Source organism: Pleurodeles waltl, chromosome 3_1, assembly GCF_031143425.1.
Source record: "Pleurodeles waltl isolate 20211129_DDA chromosome 3_1, aPleWal1.hap1.20221129, whole genome shotgun sequence".
NCBI classification, from domain to species: Eukaryota; Metazoa; Chordata; class Amphibia; order Caudata; family Salamandridae; genus Pleurodeles; species Pleurodeles waltl.
Window position 1 is genome coordinate 912,176,217 of NC_090440.1, and position 22,012 is coordinate 912,198,228.

Genomic DNA, 22,012 nt, shown 5'->3' on the forward strand with positions numbered 1-22,012 from the left:
CTTCTTTTCACTCTGACGGGCCGATTGCTGCCTCCGCGGCGGTCTTTTGGTGGCCATCACCACGGCGGTCTTCGGTAAAGACCGCCAAAGTCGTAATGAGGGTCATAGTCTTTTAACTCTCTACCGTCACATTCTGAAGTATTATTCAATCAAGGTTATCAGTGCTGCTTTGGGTGAGGTACAATCGCAAGATACACACCTAGGTCAAGTGTCACGTTGATAACTCATTTCACACTTTTGCTTTATAGCAAGTATGGCAGCTGTACTGTCAAGGAATCAGATTAGGGGACTTCGTTTTTTTGCTTACAGAGAGGATTCGAGAACCATCTCAGGTAGTTATAAAGTACGTCATGTAGTTGGAAGTCCATGTCAACCATTTTGTCCCAGCGCATTATTATGTTTTAGGTGCCCTTGACAGATATTGATAAGAGTTTGGTTTTGACCTCTTATTTTAACTCTGTAGGACTATTTCATCTTTGTTGCTGTTTTCCACACCCCTGTTTTTAATGTCTTAGGCCCACATTTATACTATTTTATCGCCGCATTTGCACTGCTTTTTGACGCAAAAGTGTTGCAAACTTAGAAAATACGATTGTATTTTCTAAGTTTGCGCCGTTTTTACATCAAAAAAATACACACATGTGGCGCTAAAAAAGTATGAATATGTGCCTTAGTACGTATTGTTGGGACCCAAGACATGCACTGTTCCAGTGATTTGAGATCATCGAAACCATGAACGCTCAGTTACAGTAAAGTCTTGGGTGACTCTTGCAGGCAGATTGTTGTTTGCTTAAATTCAGGTGCCTAACTTTAAGATCTCATATTTATAGTGTTCTTTCACTAGGTAGCACATAAGAATCACTGAGGTTACTGACTCAAATGACATGTGTAAGGTGGTGGTATCTCTGGTCTACCATGAGGATTTTGACTTGCCTGTAATGTTTAATTTGCTTCATTTTTATCTGTACAGATATACCAATGCAATATGTCTTTATCAGGTATATGAAACCATGTTATCATACAGTGATTGTAAATTTGTCCCATTTGCTGTTCTGTTTTTCCTTTTGAACAAATTTCACTTTGGGAAATTCTTTTCATTTGTAGAAAGATATGTATGATAACTGTATGAAAATGTTCACTTGGGTCATGTTAGACTTTCTGGGGTGTTTGATTGTTGTAATGGGCTCATTTGGCTTTTCTTGTATATGTTAGACGGCCCTGAAGAAGAGACTATGGGCCTCATTATGAGTTTGATGGTCTCAGGACCGCCATGTTGGTGGTAGCCGTCATACCTCCAACAGGCTGGCGGAGGAGACCGCCAAATTATGGCCATGGCGGTATTCCCAACAGAATACAGCCAAAGCACTGGTGGCATCGCCACTGTGGTCAGACCGCAAAGGACGATGGAAGGAACCTGCAGGCCAGTGGAGACCCTGTTTCTGCTGGACAGATTACAAGGCAGCACACGCCAAGGTTTCCACTGCGGTTGCACCACCATCAAAACTCAGGTGGAAATGAACTGCATAAAAGGAGACACTCACCTTCAGAATGCCACACTTGTCCAGATCTGCCATGGAACCAGAACTACACATCATCCCGCTGCACCTGCACATACAAAGACTATGGAATCTTTGTTGCCACCGACGGCAGCAAACATAAGTACACACACTTACCTGTTACTGTTGTATATTGTCAATGTATGTACACTCACACAATATACCATTGTGAAGGGGTGTGAGGGCGACAACCGCACACTATTACACACTGACACACACACTCACATACAACCACACCCACACATAAACTACAGCCAATACACACACACATCAAAAACAAACACTTATGCACTGAAACACAGCACAGGCCCAGTCACACACAATAACACACAACACCACAACTCATCACAACAGCACCACAATCACACCATTGTCAATACGTTGACAAGCACTCACAATAAACACCATCCAGGGACACATCACACATACCACACAACCAACAACCAACAGGCAACAAACACACACAATCATACAACCATACAACTTACCAATTGACATACACATCACACATGGCACATCGTATCTATCATATCATGCAATAAACACGCACACTGTCAAAACACACAAAGCCACACAACACAGCAACAAACACATCAACACAAACACCACTGAATAGCATGACAGCAAAATATTTTGAACAGTCACATGCTCCTCACACAACACATACCCTATCTCTGGGGGACAAAAACACTGCAAACAACCTTATATACTGCCCAAACAATACAGGTAGCACAAGCACCACACACACACAAAAACTGACACACAACCAATGTCAGCCAGGAACAACTCCATCCTGGGAAAAGTAATGCATGACAAAGATGTAACCACTAAACCAACCACAGGTTGGCTTTAAATATATTAACAATTTACAATGGGAAACTCAAAGGCCATAAGCAAACCCTGATATAAAAGTCTGTAGGCACACAGTGCACATATGTGTGCCCTGAACTTAGCTCCTGACTGCCTTGTAGCCTCCATATTTGGAGCATCAATGGGGCAGGCACCTCAGGGATTATCAGGGGGAGGGTGGTGGAGGGGGTTTGGGCTTAGGTTTGGGAGGGGAGCCTTTGGGATGTGACTTGCGAGGGGGTGTTAGATTTAGGCTTAGGGAGGATTGGCTTTTTTGGGAGGGGTAGACTTCTTGGCAGGGGGAGGGGCATGGGTACTTTCAGGGGAGACAAGGGAGGGTTTGGAGATGGAAAGGATGGACTTGGGGAGGGAAACAGAACGTTTAGGGGTCTCGCAGGGAGAGGAATAGGGAAAAGGACAAACTCTAAAACAAAGGCTTTATTGACACACAGGGACGGTCATAGCAAAATGGTTTGGATGTGGAGGGAGAGGGAGTGGTTGTAGGAGATGTTGGTGTGGATGTCTTGGGTGCATGTTTGTGCAAGGTATGCTTCAGGGTGCTGGGTGTTTGTTGGGTGGGTGAGTGAGGGCATTTATGTGTGTTGGGATAAAGGGGGTGGAAGTGCTGGGGGATGTTGTGGTGGTGGATGTGCTACGTATAGGAGTGTCAGTGGTTGTGGTGTCTGCAAGTGTGGTGACTGGGGTGGATGTCCGAGGGTGTGCTGTGGGGCTGTCTTTGGGTAGGATAGGTGTAGTGGCTGGATCTGTGAATGTTGGTGTGGTGTCTGCAGGTGTGTTGTCAGTGATGCTGGGGTAGTGGGGTGTCAAGGCAGGTTGTGACTGTTGCTGTGTGTGTATCTGAATGTTGCTTGTGTGCATGCCGGTGGTGTATGTTGTTGTGCTTATGTCTGTTTGAGCTACCCTTGGTTGTTGAGGTGGATGCATGCCTGTCTGTTTGTGTGATTTGGCTGGGTGTGGGAAGAGCGGTTTGGGATTGGGAAGAGGAAGAGGAAGGTGGAGGGGGAACAGAAGGCAAAGGGTGTCTGGCTGCCATCAGTGTGGAGGCAAGAGCCTGAAAGGATCTCTGTAGGCTAGCCAGGGAACCATGAATGCCCTCCGGGAACACATTACTCTGTTGGATTTGAGTTGCCAGTCCCTGGATGGCATTCACATTGGTCGACTGACCCACAGAGATGGAACTCAGGAGATCATAACTTCCTTACTGAGGGCAGCAGGGCTAACAGGGACTGGGGCAGAGGTGCCTGTGGCAAAGGAGACACCCAACCTTTTGAGTGAGTGGGCACAGCCAACTAGGTGGTGTGCTCCAGGGAGGGCAGTGGTAGAAAGGGGGTGGCAGACTGAGATGGTATTGGGGAGGTTCCATGTAGGTCTGCCTCCACCAGGGAGTGTCCACTGGAGGAGGATTCAGAAGATGAGGATGTGGATCCTGTCTCCCCGTCTCACTCCTGTCGCCCTCCAGGCCACTGGGTTCCTCAGAGTTGGTGGTGTCATAACTTGAGGTCCTGTGGCCAGCAGCTTTCCCACTTGGCTGTGCCCGTCTCCTTCACCTGCTGATGCTAGAAAACAGAAAGTTAGGTAGGGTCATCATATTCTTTTCAAACACTAACATCACACTGTGCAAATCAATCACATTACAACCACTTGTACTACACCCCAGGGTAGAACCAGGTTAGTGCCAACATCATGTCACAACTAGATAGCATCTACATTCCTACATAACAACGTCACACACCAGCTAAGCCACCTCTCACACATCTACTATACCATCATATCAGTAGAGCATCACAATAGCCATTCCATGACAACCTGACTTGCCTACATGAATCTGGGTCCCTATTCACAGCAACATAGTCACCCAACAACCAAGTAATGGGAAGTAGTGGTAACATTAATTTCAACATATCACATACACAAAATCCATACATACCTACATTTTTAGCTGATGTAATGTACCAGGAAAGGAACCTCATTATATGCCAAACACAAGATAGAATGTTGCATACAAGCCAAAATCATTTCATGACACAGGGTCCACAACCTTCACAATTGACATTTGCAAACATGCAACAACTATATTTGCCTTTTCATAAATTGGAGAATGATAGAGCCTACACCCATCTCACCAACACATGTCCCAATAGTCATGTAGAAACGGATGAGACATACTTTGTGGAGCTACTCATCTTAATCATTCTCTATCTGCAAACAAAGTCATGTACACTTATAGGGGCCAACTTAGCCCACAGGATCCACCAACAGACAACCCCAGGTACCATACCAACACCTTAAATATAATGTACGCCTGTCATGTACATGAAGGCTACATACAGTGCAACTAATCATGGTGAGTGGCATCCCCAATAGCCCATCATACAAGTGGCAACATCACTATCCACACTTCAGATATGAGCAATCTTACTGAATGAACATTACAATGCCACAACACACTTCTGAGCTTAACATGATAGAGGCATACACCTCGAGACAAGCCAAATGACTGACTATGCACACCCATTCCAACAACATGCAAAGGTGAACTACCACACCTGCAACACAATTAAGTCAGTACACATAATAGGATTCAATGCCAAAAGCCTGCAAAACATATCCACAATAGCAAAAGTAAGTATGTTTAAGTTGCATTACAATATTGATACATGGCTGAACCTAGCAATGTACACATGAGGTTGGCAAAAACCAGTGTAGGGTGTACCTCTTACTAAGATGCCATGGCCTATTTAGCATGCCCACAACACATTGGAATAGGAATTTGCTGTGTAGCCACCTACCATCCAGGGAGCATGTATATGGTACTAATATTCTGAGCTCTCATATCAATAATATAGGTTGCACTAGGAGTCTAGTTATACTACCATGGTTTAGTACATGCAGGATGCCCATTCTGCTGAAACATCACAGGTGCCAATGTTTAGTTCTCACTTACCAATGTGGAACCTCCTAATAGGTCTGAGTAACTGTAGCAAGTGTGGCATGCGAAATGTCAGATTGAGATCACAGCCTCACAATAAGATGACATTCAATGGAAACCTCAGTAATAGTAGGCATGTTCTGAACTTGTTAGATTCTATGTTGCATATAGAGATGGATCAAGGGGCATTTGAATGGACAGAGGACAAAGATCAGGACAGCTTACAATTAGGATATTTGGAGTATGGATCTGTAGGTGGCAAGGAACAACAAGCAGTATAGTGCTACACATTTGACACAGTTACATGTGCATCATCACATGCTACTGTACAGAAGGGATGACGTAGGTGAGTAATATGTCCCTATACACAATACAATGTGCACACCTATGTATTAATGTTGAGAAGTCTACGTCTAAGTGTTCCTAGGAGACGTTTAACCTTTTACACTTACCACATTGTCACAGCTAAGAGTCTTTCACATCATACACTGACCTGGCAGAGGGATGTAAATGAGTGTAGTTAGAACTTACCCATTGTGGCTGCTGTACTTCCCTCAAACGCCCATCCAACTCAGGGTAGGACACTGCCAACATACGGGCCATTAGGGGGTCAAGGTCTGATGGGCACCCCTTCCTCCTTGGGAGGATATCCCCAGCTGGGCCTTAGTGGTCTTACGGGCCTAGTCTCTCAGGTCCTCCCCCTGCTTTCTACAGTGGGTCCTCTGCCGGCAGTGATCCCCAAGGGTCCAGACTTTCTTGGTGATGGCATGCTAGATCCCCTTTTTCTGATGAGTGTTGACCTGCCTGGATGACATAGACAAGAGGAGAAAGTCATGTACACATGCTCTATCCTAAAACAAGTATGGTGGCCAAACATCCCCTGCCTCACACTTCAAACTCTTTTTTAAGTCACCCTTTGCAGTCAGGCCATGTGTGAAGAGGAGTCAGGCATACAATATGCATAACCAATACCAGGTTGTGGCTAGAAACATATGACCAGGCCACATGTATATCTTTAAATGGTACACTCCAACATTGATGTAAATGCTGTAATGTACATATGTGGATCAGGGTACATACATCACACATTACCTACTATGTATCAGGGGTAACAGTCTTTTAATGCACATGTGCACATAGCTCACTACCCCCACATGATAGCTCAATCCTTCATACCTGCACATTTCATCTACATCATCATACACTCTACCTTTCACTCATTCGTATTGTATTGGACTCACCTCCTCTGGTGCACAGTATAGCTGTTCTTACAGGGGTAGGACCTCCTCCACAAGCTTGTCCAGCTCTTCCAGAGAGAAGGCAGGAACCCTATTACCTGAAGGACGTGGCATGATTGCTCCCAGAGGCAGTACACAGCAGCTCAGGTCATGGAGGTCTTGCTGGCAACAGTGTCAAGAGTCAAGTGAGGAATTTTGTGCTGAAGTTGGCGGTCACGTCCTCCACATAGAGGACTGTCACCGCTGGTATACGTCACCATTAGCCCAAGTCCGCCAAAGGCAGCAATGTGTTCCAATGTCAATGTGTCATAACCGCCTACTGCCATGACGACACCCCCTGGCGGAGTCAGGTCACTTCCTGATCTTCTGTACAGTAGGTCAGGCAGCTGCCATTTTAAGGCTCATATATGTATGATCAAGTTATGAAAGTTGCACTATTTACGGTAAACTTATATCTATGACAATATGTTACGTGCTGGCTTAGTGCTTACAAGTATCAATGTGCATGCCATTAGTAGAGGAAGAGAAAGGAGGTATTTTGAGTTATGTACATGAAATAGTGTTGTCACCATAAAAATGACAATAAGAAGATGGTATAGATGCAACAAATATGTGTTACATGTCAATTAGGTTGATGTAACTTTCACTGTCAGTGACGTATCTCCATTTAGAGAACATGTGAGGGTTTAGGGGATTTGAACCCAGTACACTTTCATATTTTGCCTTGCTATGTGCTGAATACCACATATTCACTGTTTCATGTGACATGATTTAGATATATGGGTGAAGTTGTTGTGATCATAATCATGATGTATAGATTGAGTCATTCACAAAAATGCTGTTGTTGTCCCACATAGTTACCCTGGCCTGAGGAGAGCAAGACAACCTCCACTGTACATTTCACTAGCAGACCTGCAGACCATGGAGGCGCAGCATGTAATTCAAATATATCACCTGGATAGGCATACAATTATGGATCTATGTCATCAGTTGGTGCCAGATCTGATGCCTGCCATTCGAAATCCCAATAGCATATCTCCCATCATTCAAGTCATGTCAGTGCTGCATTTCCTGGAGACTGGATCAGAATATAGTGGCCCTAACTCCAGGGATGTCTCGGCCCCATGTTAACTATGGTTTTGAAGGCTGTCCGTCTGCATTGTTGAAACACCTGGACAGGTACATGAGATTTCCCCAACGTGAGGATTTGACCCACGTGAAGGCAGATTTCTATGCTTTGGGACACATTCCACATGTGGTTGAAACCGTAGATGGCACCCATGTAGCCTTGGTTCCCCCAAGTGATAATGAACAGGTATATAGAAACAGGGATAACTTCCACTCCCTAAATGACCAAGTGGTCTGTTTGGCTGACCTATACATTTCATAAGTATGTGAAAAGCATCCAGGATCAGTCTATGATTCTTTAATCATGCAAACAGCAAACTCCAAATGCTGATGACACGACTATACACAGAGAGGGCCTGGCTGGTTTGTAACTTATATATGTCATGTGTGTCTGTATCTTTTTCTCCACTACCATATATGTGGATGTCCAAGATTAAAGTTTGGATTGGTGTAACTATACCTTACAGGGGACTCTGGCTACTCAAATCTTCATTTGTTATTGACACCAGTAAGGTACCTAACCATGCCATGGGAAGTCCACTTCAATGAGGCCCACAGAAGGACAAGGCGAGTCGTGGAGCATACATCTAGGCTCCTGAAGGCAAGATTTTACAGCACAGACAAATCTAGGAGGAGCCCGGCTCTACTCACCCTACAAAGTATGTCACATAATTGTTGCCTGCTGCATGCTACGCAACCTTGCCCTGAGACGTCAAATACCATTTATACCAGATGAGGGGGAGCCAGCAGATCAGGTGGGTGGAAATGCAGATTTGCCAAGTGAGGATGAGCATGATGAGGATGAATCTGGAGACATCAGGGCAGACATCATCAATCAGTACGTCAACTGACTCAAGATATGTGATGTGATGTTGCAATAGAGATTCCATGGGGTATTATTAAGGTTATGCATGCCATGTAATGTTCTTTTTGCCACCACCAAAGGGGCTACAAAGTCCATGACTCAGATATGCATGCAGGATGTTACTTGGAGTTGTGTGCAGAATGTAGGAGGCTGGCCTGGTTTGTAGTGGGTACTTTGGGTATTTACACCTTACACCAGGTCCAGTTATCCCTTATTAGTAAAATGTAGTAGTGTTCTAGCAGGTTAGGCTGATAGAGGTAGCTATAGCAGAGCAGCTTAGGCTGAACTAGGAGATATGCAGAGCTCCTGCAATACTACTTATAGTTACACAGTACTTATACACAAATAAAGACAATACTCAGTGTTACCAAAAACAAAGGTAGTTTATTTGGGTGACACAAGGCCAAAAATATCTTAGAGGCAATACTCCTTCTGGAGGTAAGTATTATACACAATATCTACACTAGACACCAAAATAAGTTAAGTAATTAGACATAAGATAGTGCAAACAATATGAAATGCTATAGAATGCAATTGGAGAAAATAGGTCTAGGGGCAGCACAAACCATATACTAAGAAAGTGGAATGTGAATCACAAATTCCCCCTAGACAAGTGTAGTGTGTAGAGAATCGCTGGGAGAGTAAGAATACAGTAAAGGTAAGTAAATTACCCCACCCCAAAGCCCAGGAGGAATAAAGTACTGCAAGTTTCCTTAGGTTAAACTACAAGTTGTGATTAGAGTTATTGCAAGAACCAAGCAAGACTGCAAACAACAAATGGTGGATTCCTGGACCTGAAGACCTGCAAATGAAGGAGAGCAAGCCCAGAAGTCAGAAGAACCAGGAAGGACAGGAGCCCCTGCCAACCCAGAAGAGGGTGCAAAAGAAGAATCCCTGGTTGGACGAAGACTGTAGAAATGCACCCAAGGAAGATGTCAGCGGGTCCCTGCATGATGCAATGGATGTCCCACAAAGAGATGTTGGATGCAGGTGAGTTGTGGTACTGGATTCGTCCAACAAGCCTTGGTTCCGGCAAAGTCACATTTTGCATGTCTGAACCTAGGAGTGACCTGGTGGCCTCAACTCTGTGTGAGGAGGAAGAGGGGGCTCTTAGCACTTTAGAGAGCTCTCAGAACACCAGACAGCACCCACTTGGTGTCCTAGGACACAGGGGCAAAGGAGGTGCGAAATGCGATTGGTGCAGCACTACAAAGGAAGGTCCCACACCGCCGGAGAACAACTCAGCAAGTTGGGTGTAGCAGGATAGAGTGCCGGGGACCTGGGCCAGGCTCTGCATGAAGAAAGTTTGCAAATAGTGCACAGAGGCCTCAGGAGGTGAAGAAGACACAGCTCACAGGGGTACTGTTGTACTCGTGGAAGGCAAGGTCTTACCTCCTCCAAATTGGGACAGCAGGACCTCAGGACAGTCTGTGTCGAAGGGGTCCACCACCTGTGTTCCAAGGAGCACACTCGTCACCAGGAGAGGAGTCCAAGAGAACCAGGCGTTGACTTAGAAGGTGCCTGAGTGAGCAGAGAAGTGACTCCGTCACTCCACGGGAGATTTATTCGGTCCCTCTGGTGCAGGGTTAAGACAGGAGTCCCCAGAGCGTGCACACTGTGGAAACTGTGCAGGTGCTGGCTGGAGCTGAAGTTGCAGAGGAAAAGTAGCCCTTTTGGATAATTTGTTGCTGTTACAGTGATTCCTGGAGCAGTCTGCGGTTGATCCTATGTCAGAGGATGAAGTAGTATTTGCAGAGGATTCCTGCTGGAAACTTGCAAGTAGAATCTGAAGAGAAACCCACAGGAGAGACCCTAAATAACTCTGAGAGGGGGATTGGCTACCTTATCAGGTATGGACATCTCAGGAGGGTCTCTGACGTTATCTGCTGCCACTGGCCACTCAGAGGCCTCCAGAGTGCCCCCACACCTTGGAAAACAAGATGGCTAAAGTCTGTGACACACTGGAGGAGCTCTGACCACCACCCCTGGGATGGTGATGGACCGGGGAGTGGTCACTCCCCTTTCCTTTGTCCAGTTTCATGCCAGAGCAGGGAATGGGGGTCCCTGAACTGGTGTAGACTGGCTTACGCAAGGAGGGCACCATCTGTGCCCTTCAAAGCATTTCCAGAGGCTAGGGGAGGCTACTCCCTTCCCAGCCAGTAGGAACCTATTTCCAAAGGGAGAGGCTGCAACACTCTCCTCCAAAAGGAAATGCTTTGTTCTGCCTTCCTGGGACTGTGCTGCTCAGACCCCAGGAGGGCAGAACCCTGTTGTGAGGTGGCAGCAGCTGTAACTGTATTGCAAGCCTCAGAGAGCTGGTTTGCCAGTACTGAGGGTCCATGGTGGAGCCCCCAGGATGCATGAAAATACCAGATTTGGAATGGGGGGACCATTCCATGATCTTAGACACATTACATGGCCATATTCGGAGTTACCACTGTGATGCTACATATAGGTATTGACCTATATTTTGTGCACATGTGTAATGGTGTCCGCACACTCACAAAGTCCTGAGAATTGGCCCTGAACTATGTGGGGGCACCTTTGCTAGTGCAAGGGTGCCCTCACACTTAGTAACTTTACACCTAACCTTCAGTAAGTGAAGGTTGGACATATAGGTGACTTATAAGTTACTTAAGTGCAGTGAAAATGGCTGCAAAATAGTGTGTGCACTATTTCACGCAAGCTGCAATGGCAGGCCTGTGGAAGGGTTTGTCTGAATTCCTGATGGGTGGCAAAAGAAATGCTGCAGCCCATAAGGATCTCCTGGAACTCCAATGCCCTGGGTACCTAGGTACCATATACTAGGGACTTATAAGGGGGTCCAGTGTGCCAACTGAAATTGGTAAATTAAGTCACTAGCCTATAGTGACACATTTAAAAGCAGAGAGAGCATACGCACTGAGGTTCTGGTTAGCAGAGCCTCAGTGACACAGTCAAGCACTACTGGCAACACACACATTATGCCACAAACTATGAGCCCTGGAGTCCTGGCTAGCAGGATCCCAGTAAGACAGGCAAAACACACTGACACACACTCACAAACAGGCCAAATGTGTGAGTAACCATGCTAGAAAGATGGCTACTTTCTCACACAGAACTGCTATGTGCATAGTCAATTGTTTGGATACTGCACAATCAATGTCAGATTTGTAGTACAATCTGATGTATGTGTTCCACTCTAGCCTATACCTTATCTTTGTAAATCACTGATTTGCAGACTGGCTGTTTGGTTCATCCTCCTTTAGCAATCTCAGACAGTGTCATAGGCAGATGCAATTTCCAGTCTGCCCTGAGAAGTGGACATGGGTTACATCAGGTAGTGTGTAGCATGACATTTTTGTGGTGTGTAAGTTCTATGCCCAGACTGTCATGAAAGTGATTTAGAAGTGTCATTTTCCACAAAACAGACCTGTTTTTTATTGGAGGTGGCTCAGATGGTGCCATGTGTGTGTCCATTTGTGTCTAACACATGTCATAATGTGGTATCCAGACCTTCTATCATCATTATGTTTTGTGCCATATGTGACCTAAATTGTGCAAAGTGCGTTTCCTCGAAGCAGACCAATGTGCATGTGTCCAAAGACTGACATAGGTGATTGGCAAGCCTACAAGATACCTGACCATGGTAAGTAGAAGGTTCCACGACTGGGGAGATCAGTATTGACCTCGGTCGGTTTCATGGGGTATGGTCATTATGCTTTAGCTGATGATACATTGAACCAATCCGTCTGCCTCATGGGATGGTGATAGACTGACATGTCCCTAACTTCTGTATTCTGTATGTTGGTACTGAATGACACCTAAGCTGAAACACTGAAGTTCTCTGCATGACTTCACTATGTGCTGATTGCTATTCACCAAATAAATATGTGGAGATGTATAATACAGATGACTTGTGTCATGTCTGTTTTACAATCCCAATGCAAGATGTATCTCGGTTGTCCCGTACTTGTGTGATGACCACAATAAAGGTATAAAATTGGAGAGCAAACTTTTGGTACAATAGTTGTCATACATGACAGTTGTATATGGTTTATACATTACACTTACTGTGTAATAGTGGTATTTATTAGGGAGTGCACAACAAAATGAGTAATTTGAAACAGAAATGACAAATCATTAACAGTGAATGATTCAGTCATGGTGGATAAAATCATCAGGGTAGCTGCTGTACCATTTGAAAACGCAAGTCCAGTGTCCTTGCACCATAGGAAAATGGATTTAGGTATCAGAATAGTCAAAAGGGCATTTCAATGACACACAAGGGGAACCAATCAGGAGAGGTTCACTTCCTGACAGTGCGTTTAGTCTTGGCATCTGCTCCTCCTAGATGTCTGGGTGGACGTGTGGGGGGTTCTTCTGCTACATAGGGTGGGGTGTCTGAGGCATTCCTTTCCCTTGATAGGGCCTCAGTTTCACTAGCAGCCACGGTTGTCAAGGGGCTTGATGTCTCATTGCTGTTGGAAGAGACCTGATGTTGGGTGCCAAACCTACTTAGGGTAGTGTTCATGTCCCTCAGCACCTCATTAATGGAAGCCAGGATGACATTTTGGGCCTGCCACTACTTCATGGCTTCCTGGTGGTTGTCCCTCTGCAGCTGTCTGATCTCCCCCATCATGTCAGTACCTGGCCCATGATGCCTTGGGAATTTCGGTAGGTTCCCAAGACTTGGGAGATGGCATCCTGGTCAGTTGTGTCTCTTGGAGCCCTCATCCTCTGGCCCATACTATCTCTCCCACACACCCTATCCCCACATACCTGTGCCCCTGACTCAGTGTGCCCACTCCCACTGGTGGCAGGACCATCACTGTCTGGGGTGAAATTAGGAGAATCAGGTACCTGTATTGGGGGGCACAGGATGGAAGACACCGCCCTTGGGACACAAGTTTGGGTGCAATTGGTTGCCCGTGATGTAGTTGCAACAGGACTGGAAGGAATCATGGTGGGCAGGGTGAGGCTGACAGTTATTGACTGACCAGGTGTCCCTGATGGGCAAGCTTCGTCCTCAGTGTCCAGAAATACAGGGCTGTTTTCCCTACCTTGGCCTTCATTCAGAGGGGTAGTATCAGTCTCTGGTCTCCTTTCCATCTTAGGAAAGGCAAGGTTACCTGTAGAAGAAATGGAACACACAGTTGGTGTAAGTGATGCAACCAGTGATGTATAAATTAGACAACTAAACATGGTATGTGAGATGCGTACACTGCCTTTATATGATCCCCTGAAATGACAATGACAGCTTCTACTTAATCTTGGTTAGTACAATGTGGGACACAGAGTTTTGCAATTGCATCCAGCATGCTCTAGGCTCTTGGAGTATGCTGGTGTTTAGATGGCTGCTAATATCCTCAAACCTTGCCTGAGTAAAGACATGACAATTCATATTTCTCTCCTAGTAAGGTGTATGACATCATTGAGTGAACTAGAATTTGAACAATGCACAATTATGTCAGAGCTGGCACACACTATAGAAGTTAACATTTGACTTGGTCCTCTGTATGAATGTACTGCAAGTGCATCCAGGTTGCCATTTAGGTGTCCCCCCCAGGTGAGCATATGACATCATTGGGGAGCTTTTCTCAGAGTCAAGTTTGGTATGGGAAACAGCTGTAGCTGTGATTTGCTTGTAATGGTACTGGTAGTTGGCCATTGTATAGCTGTAATTGCCATCAACTGTTAAATGGTGGACCATATACTATGGATTACTTTGATTGTTAGTTTCACCTGCAAGATGTTTAAACATTTTTGTACTGTTCTGGTTCTGTTAATGGTGGAACAGTGCCTTCTAGGAATTGTAGTGCTGTCAGTTCCCAGGACTTCACCTGCCCTTCCCAAACACTGTGGCCCAAGATGAGTTTACTTGACATGAGGCATGGCAGTGAGGAGTATTTGGAGATTTGGACAGAGGGGTGGTGGGTGGCTTAGTCATTGGGGTTGGGAAACGTGATGTGTGAGTATGCAAGACAAAACTGTTTGGTGACATGAATGTTGTTGTGACTTACTCGACTCCACTCCCCCAGGAATTCCTGTCAGGCCATCTGGGTGCAGGATGTCCAAGACCTTCTCCTCCCATGATGTGAACTATGGGGGAGGAAGTGGGGGCCTTCCGCCAGTCTTGAGGACTGCTAACTGGTGCCTGGATGCCATGGAACATACCGTTCCCCTGAGGTTGTTCCACCACTTCCTGATCTCCTCCCTTGTGCATGGGTAACTGCCTACTGCATTCACCCTGTCGACTATCCTTTGCCACAACTCTATTTTCCTGGCTATTGATGTTTGCTTGACCTGTGCTCCGAATAGATATGGCTCTACCTTGACATTTTCATCCACCATGACACTCAACTCATCATCAATGAAACATGGATGTTTTTGTGGGCACATGGTAGCAGTGGTAAAGTCGGTGAGGTAGTGGAAAAAGGAGGAAAAATGTTTGCAATGAGGTGTGTGTGTTGTGATTTGAGTGGGTGATGGTTGTTGTGTATTGGGGTGATTTGGAAAATTGTGTATGTTGTGCAAGCGTGGAATGTGTGGTGAGTGTAATATGTAGGGGTGCCTATTGTTTGTTTAGCTAGATGTACATTTCTTTGCTAGTGTCTGGGTGTGAGTGACATTCTGATTACATGTGAATGTGTGTCAGGTGTGGGGTATTCAAACTGTCCATTATGGTGTAGTGTTCGGACTGAAGTGAGTTCAGACCACGGCAGTTCGCACCACCAATGGTCTTCTACCAGTGAAGAACAACTCTTGTGATTTGTGGATCACAATTTGGTTGGTTTACTTTTTTTTTTATGTCCACCAGTGTCATGTTTGTTTTGGGAATTTGGCTGTTTTTTGGCGGTCTGAGCTGTCTGCCTCTTAATATGGCAGTTGGATGACCTTCAACATTTTGGTCTTTTGGCAGCCGCAACTGCAGCAGTCGTACCGTCTGATCACCAAACTCATGATGAGGCCCTATGTCTCGAAACACGTGTTGGCTGTCTTTTTACCAGATTGGATGTAGGTGTATCTCGCTGTGGTATTACAAGATTGGAAAGTCTGCTACTTGTCAAGTGACTTCATTAAATAAAATAATTCCATTGTCAAATATGGACTATCTGTGATGGACTTCTTTTCAGATGAACATTTGTGTGTGTGTGTGTATGTATATATATATATATATATATATATATATATATATATATATATATATATATATATATATATATGTATATATGTAAATATATATCTATATATATATATATATATATATATATATATATATATATATATATATATATATACTTATATATATGTGTGCTGGTGGGTGGGTGTAACTCCTCCATAAGTCTGGACATCGTAGGGGGGAGCGCATCAGCTGGAGGAACAATCCAGCCCAGAATTGCAAACGAAGAGAAAATGGAAGCCCTCACACAAGGGCAGGTGAAAAGAATGTGTTTGTTCACCACACCAGATGTATTTTTGGCCTCGCCAGGGCTTGTTTTTAGTATTCTTTAAAAAAAGCAAAGGTTAAAGTAATGTTTTGAAATGGTGAAGTTTTCAGTGACAACATTTACGTTTTGAAGTAAAAAAAACAAAAAATTCACAAGTTATAATTAAATTAGCAAAGCTAACTATAGCTTGTGTCCCGGTCATGCACTGCTTACTACCTCACATATAACATCACTAATGACATATTCTATGACATCATTGATGACATACCTAATGACATCATTGATGACATCACCGACAACATCACTGAAGCTTCTCTATTGGCATTTCTCTATTGGCTTCATATTTTTAAAGGGGAGGGGGCCAAGTGGCCCCCTCCCCAACCTTATTAAGCCCCGGAAAACCCATCCTCAGGGCTTTTTTTTTATGAATGGGGAGGGGGATGCCGGTTGTCTCTCTTCCTGAGCCATATTAGGCCCTGGATACCCTATAGCCTATTTGTTTTTTTATTCCCTGGGCCTTGTTAGTCTCAGAAGACCAATCACACAGGGCGGTACACATAAATTAATAGGGGAGGGAGACTACATGGCCCCCTCACCAAGCTTCTTTAGGCCCTGAGGACCTAATCCCCAGGGCTGTACCTATAATCTAAAAGGGCAGGGGGGCACGCAGCCCCCTCTTTAAACATTTTTATGCCCTGGAGACACCAGCCGCTGGGGCATGTATCATTAAAGGTGGGCGACCTGGTGCCCACCAGGGCACCCACCATACAGCCGGCTTCCCGCATGCAGCTGGAGCGGCATTGCTCCCGCCAGAGGTGAGCAGCTACTAATGCTGCTCCCTCTGGGTGGGGGCACTATTTGATCTTTTTCTTTACCCACATCAGTGGGGGTAGGGAAACTGACCTCAAGTCTGCTCTTAGCGGGCAGGAGCATTTTTAAAGCTCCCCAATGCGTGTTGTTGATGTGGTGTTTTCTCCCACTTTGTGGGAGATTAAAAAGTGATCTAACCAAGTGGGAGCAAACAGAGGTTTCCCAGGCCATGCAGGTGCGGGCAGGTTAAACACTAAGGGGGTCATTCCGACCCCGGCGGGCGGCGGGCGCCGCCCGCTGGGCGGAGACCGCCAGAAGACCGCACCGCGGTCAAATGACAGCAGCGGTCATTCTGACTTTCCTGCTGGGCGGGCGGGTGACCGCCAAAAGGCCGCCCGCCCAGCGGGAAAGCCCCAGCAACGATGAAGCCGGCTCCGAATGGAGCCGGCGTAGTTGCTGGTGTGCGACGGGTGCAGTGGCACCCGTCGCGATTTTCAGTGTCTGCTAGGCAGACACTGAAAATCATTATGGGCCCTGTTAGGGGGCCCCTGCACTGCCCATGCCTGTGGCATGGGCAGTGCAGGGACCCCACGGGGCCCCACGACACCCGTTCCCGCCATCCTGTTCCTGACGGTTTTTACCGCCAGGACCAGGATGGCGGGAAGGGGGTCAGAATCCCCATGGTGGTGCTGCGACTAGCGCCGCCATGGAGGATTCTTTGGTGCAGGGGTAAACCGGCGGGAAACCGCCGGTTGCCCTTTTCTGACCGCGGCTTTACCGCCGCGGTCAGAATTGCCCATGAAGCACCGCCAGCCTGTTGGCGGTGCTTCCGCGGCACTCTGCCCTGGCGGTTTTCAACCGCCAGGGTCAGAATGACCGCCTATGTCCTGGGGGGCTACCCAGGCCATAGCTAGTGAGTCAGCCCAGGGAGATGGGATCTCCAGGGACATTAATAACTCTGGGCGGGGTCTGTGCGGCCCCCTTCCTGTTTACATTGTTTAGTGGTCCCTGGGCCTTTAGAGACTTAGTGAGGGGGGCCATGTGGCCACTCTTCTTTTTAACAAATTTCAGCCCTAGGAGTGGTCTCCCCGGGGCCTTTAGAGGCTTGGGGAGAGGTGCCATGCAGCCCCCTTCCCTTTATTAAAGAAATCGGCCCTGAGGGATGGGATACTCAGGGTCTTTTGAGGCTTGGGTAGGGAGCACCACACATCCTCCTCCCCTTATTTTGATAATTTCAGCCCAAGGGTGTGCTCCTCAGGGCCTATAACACAGTTCACCTGTTGTTTTGCTTCATTAAAATTCCACCGAAGTCCCACAGGTTTGCAGCATTTTTTGTCAATTTTCTTTAATTTTTGGCCCTAGGGAGGTTCCCTTTGTGCCTCTCCTCTGCCCCCATTGGGTCCTAGTGTGTCATGGTATCCCTATTCAGCCCCCTTTTTAAAAAAAAAATTAACATCAGGACGGGAGACTAATGGCATAATTACAAGTTTGGTGGTCCCACCGCAGCACTGCCAAACTCACGGTGAGGATTCCACCACCATAGTGGTGGAGTCCCCCCTGGCCTATTCCAATGTTCCCACCACTCTGACCGACATAAACATTGCAATAGAGCATTCCTGCAAGTCAGACTGGCAGGAACAGTGCTACGAGATAGCACTTGGCTCTCCTAAAAGAGTTGAGTGCAGAACAGAGGGGGGCGACCATCACCCTTGATTTGCAAAGCAGACCGCACGCATTCCAACATTGTTGGGTGGGGGGCATGGGCAGTGCAGGGACCCATCAACGGCCCCAAACACACCCTTACCACCAGCCTTTCCATGTTGGTTAAACCACCATGGAAAGGCTTCCATGATGGCTCTGATTACAGCTTTGACTGCCGTAATGCCAGTGGGAACTATGTTCCCGGCGGGGACAGCGGTCTCCTAGTGGGCCCACCCGCCAGGGTTGTTATTGGGTGGTCTGACCATCAACATGAATGTAGTGGTCCTCGGACTGACACACTCGTAATGAGGTCCTCAGTTCCTGAGTACCACCTTTTCCAATAGTTTTATGAAGATTCATCAAATGGTACCAATGTTATTGGCAACACAAAAAATGCTTTTCCTAGGGAACAGCTGACCTAACCTTAACTACCTAGTTGCAACCCCCATTAGGTAATATATATAAAAATACATTAAAAGTTCCTACTCAAAAAGTAGATGTCTACCTAGTGTACAGGTCACATCTAAATAATTCATATCTATAAAAAATACAGCCCTTATCTCCAATCTAAAATTGCATATTTCATGAGTATTGGGATAAGTAGTGTTTTAAATGCCGATAAAAACCATAAACAATCTAATAAAATATGAGACATTACATTTTACATTCAACTCACATGTGCAATTACTATAACGGTCTAAAAATATCCTCTTAGCACCAGAACAAGCAAGAAATGTATTCACGCCAGCTCTGAATTAGAAAAAAGTGGTAATCTTATTGCTTTATTTGGTATGGCATGTATATACGGGAACGAGTCACTATTTTGCCAGATTGTTTCAGAAGTGAATTGATATTTTGCTATTCAGATATCTTGTGTCCTTTTTTCTGGCCTGCATTTTAATTAATTCCTGGAGCTCAGCTTTGGAAATCCTCACTTGTAAATTAGCGCTCACAGTTATGGATGACCTTTTGCATCTCTTACTAAGCATTTGTCTGACCGATTAAGCACAGCTTAGGTTACTATACTGTATATAAAATGTGCCCAATATGAGTACAGAATATATCACCTCTGCATAAGCTAGGTATCTCCAAGCAGTGAGATTTATTTCCATCTATATGGCTTGGATCATTGTAGAGGCTGGTAAAGAGAGGATTTTTTTTTAAACATCTGTTCTCTTCTTGAAGATCCCACTCAAGTGTACAAATTACACAAAATAATTCAACCCTATTTTGATATTGGGTGTTCATCATCACAAAAAGTACGCTGATGTAACCGGTCTTAAAGATGACCCTCCATATTCTTTACTATACTTCTTACGCCCACTTATGATGAGAATGCTCTTGCATGTAGGGAGCCAACGTGATCTTTCCATTGCAATTTCTTTCCAAACCATATCCCTAGATAGTTACAGCTATGGACATCCTGTATTCTGATTACCTAGATGCCATTCATACTTGGATTTCCTTTACCAAATGGGAGCATTTTGATTTTATCCATGTTTCTCGTAAATTTTTTCTTTGTACAATATTTGAAAAGCACATCCAATTTCCTCTGAAGACTAGTCTCAGTTAAGTCTATAATAACAAGATCATCTGCGTAACAGAGACATGTAACATGAGAACCTAACATTTTAGGACTAGAGCTGTTTGTGGATGCTAAAACTTTGGGTAGGGCAGTTAAAATACTGAAAATAAAGCAGGAAGCAACATACATCCTTTCCCCAATCCATTAATATTTGGTATTTTATGTGACAATGGGCCAGATGTATGAAAAAAGCCTTTTGCGATTCAGAAATAGCAATTTTTAAAGAAATCGCTATTTCTGATTCGCAAAATGCAATGTATCATATTTGCGATTCGGTAATAGCGATTTCTTAAAAATCGCAAATGCTAATACCGAATCGCAAATTGTGATACAGCCCCCATTCGCACCTATGGGCCTGTCGGCCCAGATGTGTGAATTTTTTGCATTTCCCAAATTGCGAATTCCTAATTGGAATTCGCAATTTGGGAAATGCAAACTCCAGGGTGCTGGGGGCCTAAGACCCCCTCTGCTGCACCCAAAACAATTTTGGAAGACATGTAAGGTGCACACATGCCAAAAGGGCATGTGTGCGTTACATGTCAATTTTTAAATTTGCACATAGCGATTCCTTAATGCCCAATTCGCATTAAGGAATTGCTTCATACATGTGCTTAAGGAATTGCAAAATAAGGATTCCTTATTTGCGATGCCGCATTTAGAGAATTGCAAATTGCGATTCTCTAAATGGGGTAGTAATTTTGAGGAATCGCTATTTTAGCGATTCCTTTAAATTACGTTCAGAATGCCTTTCATACGTTCTGAAAGGCCTTTTTGCATTCACAAACGGGCATTCGCACCGTTTGCGAATGCAAAAAGGCTTCATACATCTGGCCCAATGTTTCTTCAGAATTTACTTTTAATTGAGCCCAGTTATCTCTAAGGAAGGGCAGAATGTTTCATTCTGCGTGTGGGATTGGCGGAATTCAGCAACTCTGCTTTACTGTTGTAACACTGTTGTAACATGGAGTTCCGGCCAAATTCTGCCAATCCTGCGAGGCTCCAAAAATGCAAGCAGAACCAAGAATTGGCATCCCTAGTGCCATTTGTAGATTTTCTACCCAAGCAGCAGAAAAATCAACTGGAATGGCCGCATGCTCGTGCACGCACATAGGCCCATATTTATACTCTGTTTGCGCAGGATTTGCGACATTTTTTGGATGCACATAGGCCCATATTTATACTTTGGCGCTAAATCCGTCTAGAGCCAAAGTTATGGAGTTTGAGTCATTTTTTGTACGTGAAAACCTACCTTGCGCTGATGACATGCTAGATAGGCGTTCCCGTGCAAAAAATGACTCTAAGGCATGTGTGCCTTATTTTTCCTCTGGCGTCAAAATGACACGCAGGAGGAGTCGGGCCTTAAAACATGGCGCCCAGACAGATTTGCGCAGGTTTTTAACACCTGGGTCAGTGCAGGCGTTAAGGGACCTGTGGGATCATTTCCATGGTGGGAGACCATGGAAGCAGTCCATAGGTGCCCTTCCCTCCACCCAGGGACACCCTCTGGCACCCTCGCCCACCCCTGGAGGACACCCGTAGATTGGGGACCCATCCATGGTGAGTGCAGGTAAGTGTAGGTAAGTATATATATATTTTTTAAAGTGACATAAGGGGGCCTAACTTGGGCCCCCTTACATGCCATTGGGCAGGGAGACATGACTCCTGTCTTTGCTAAGACAGGAGTCATTTCCATCGGGGTTGTGCATCAAAAAATGGCACTAGTCAGGTTAGAGCCAATATTATTGACTCTAACCTGACTTGCACTACTCTTTGGCGCACAACCCCCAGTCTTCCCTTCGCCTCCGCTGCCTGGCTACCGTCATTCATTGTGACACTAACCAGACTGCAGCACCGGCTAATGTCATTCCATAAATAAGGTACCTGGCTGGCGCGTTGGAAT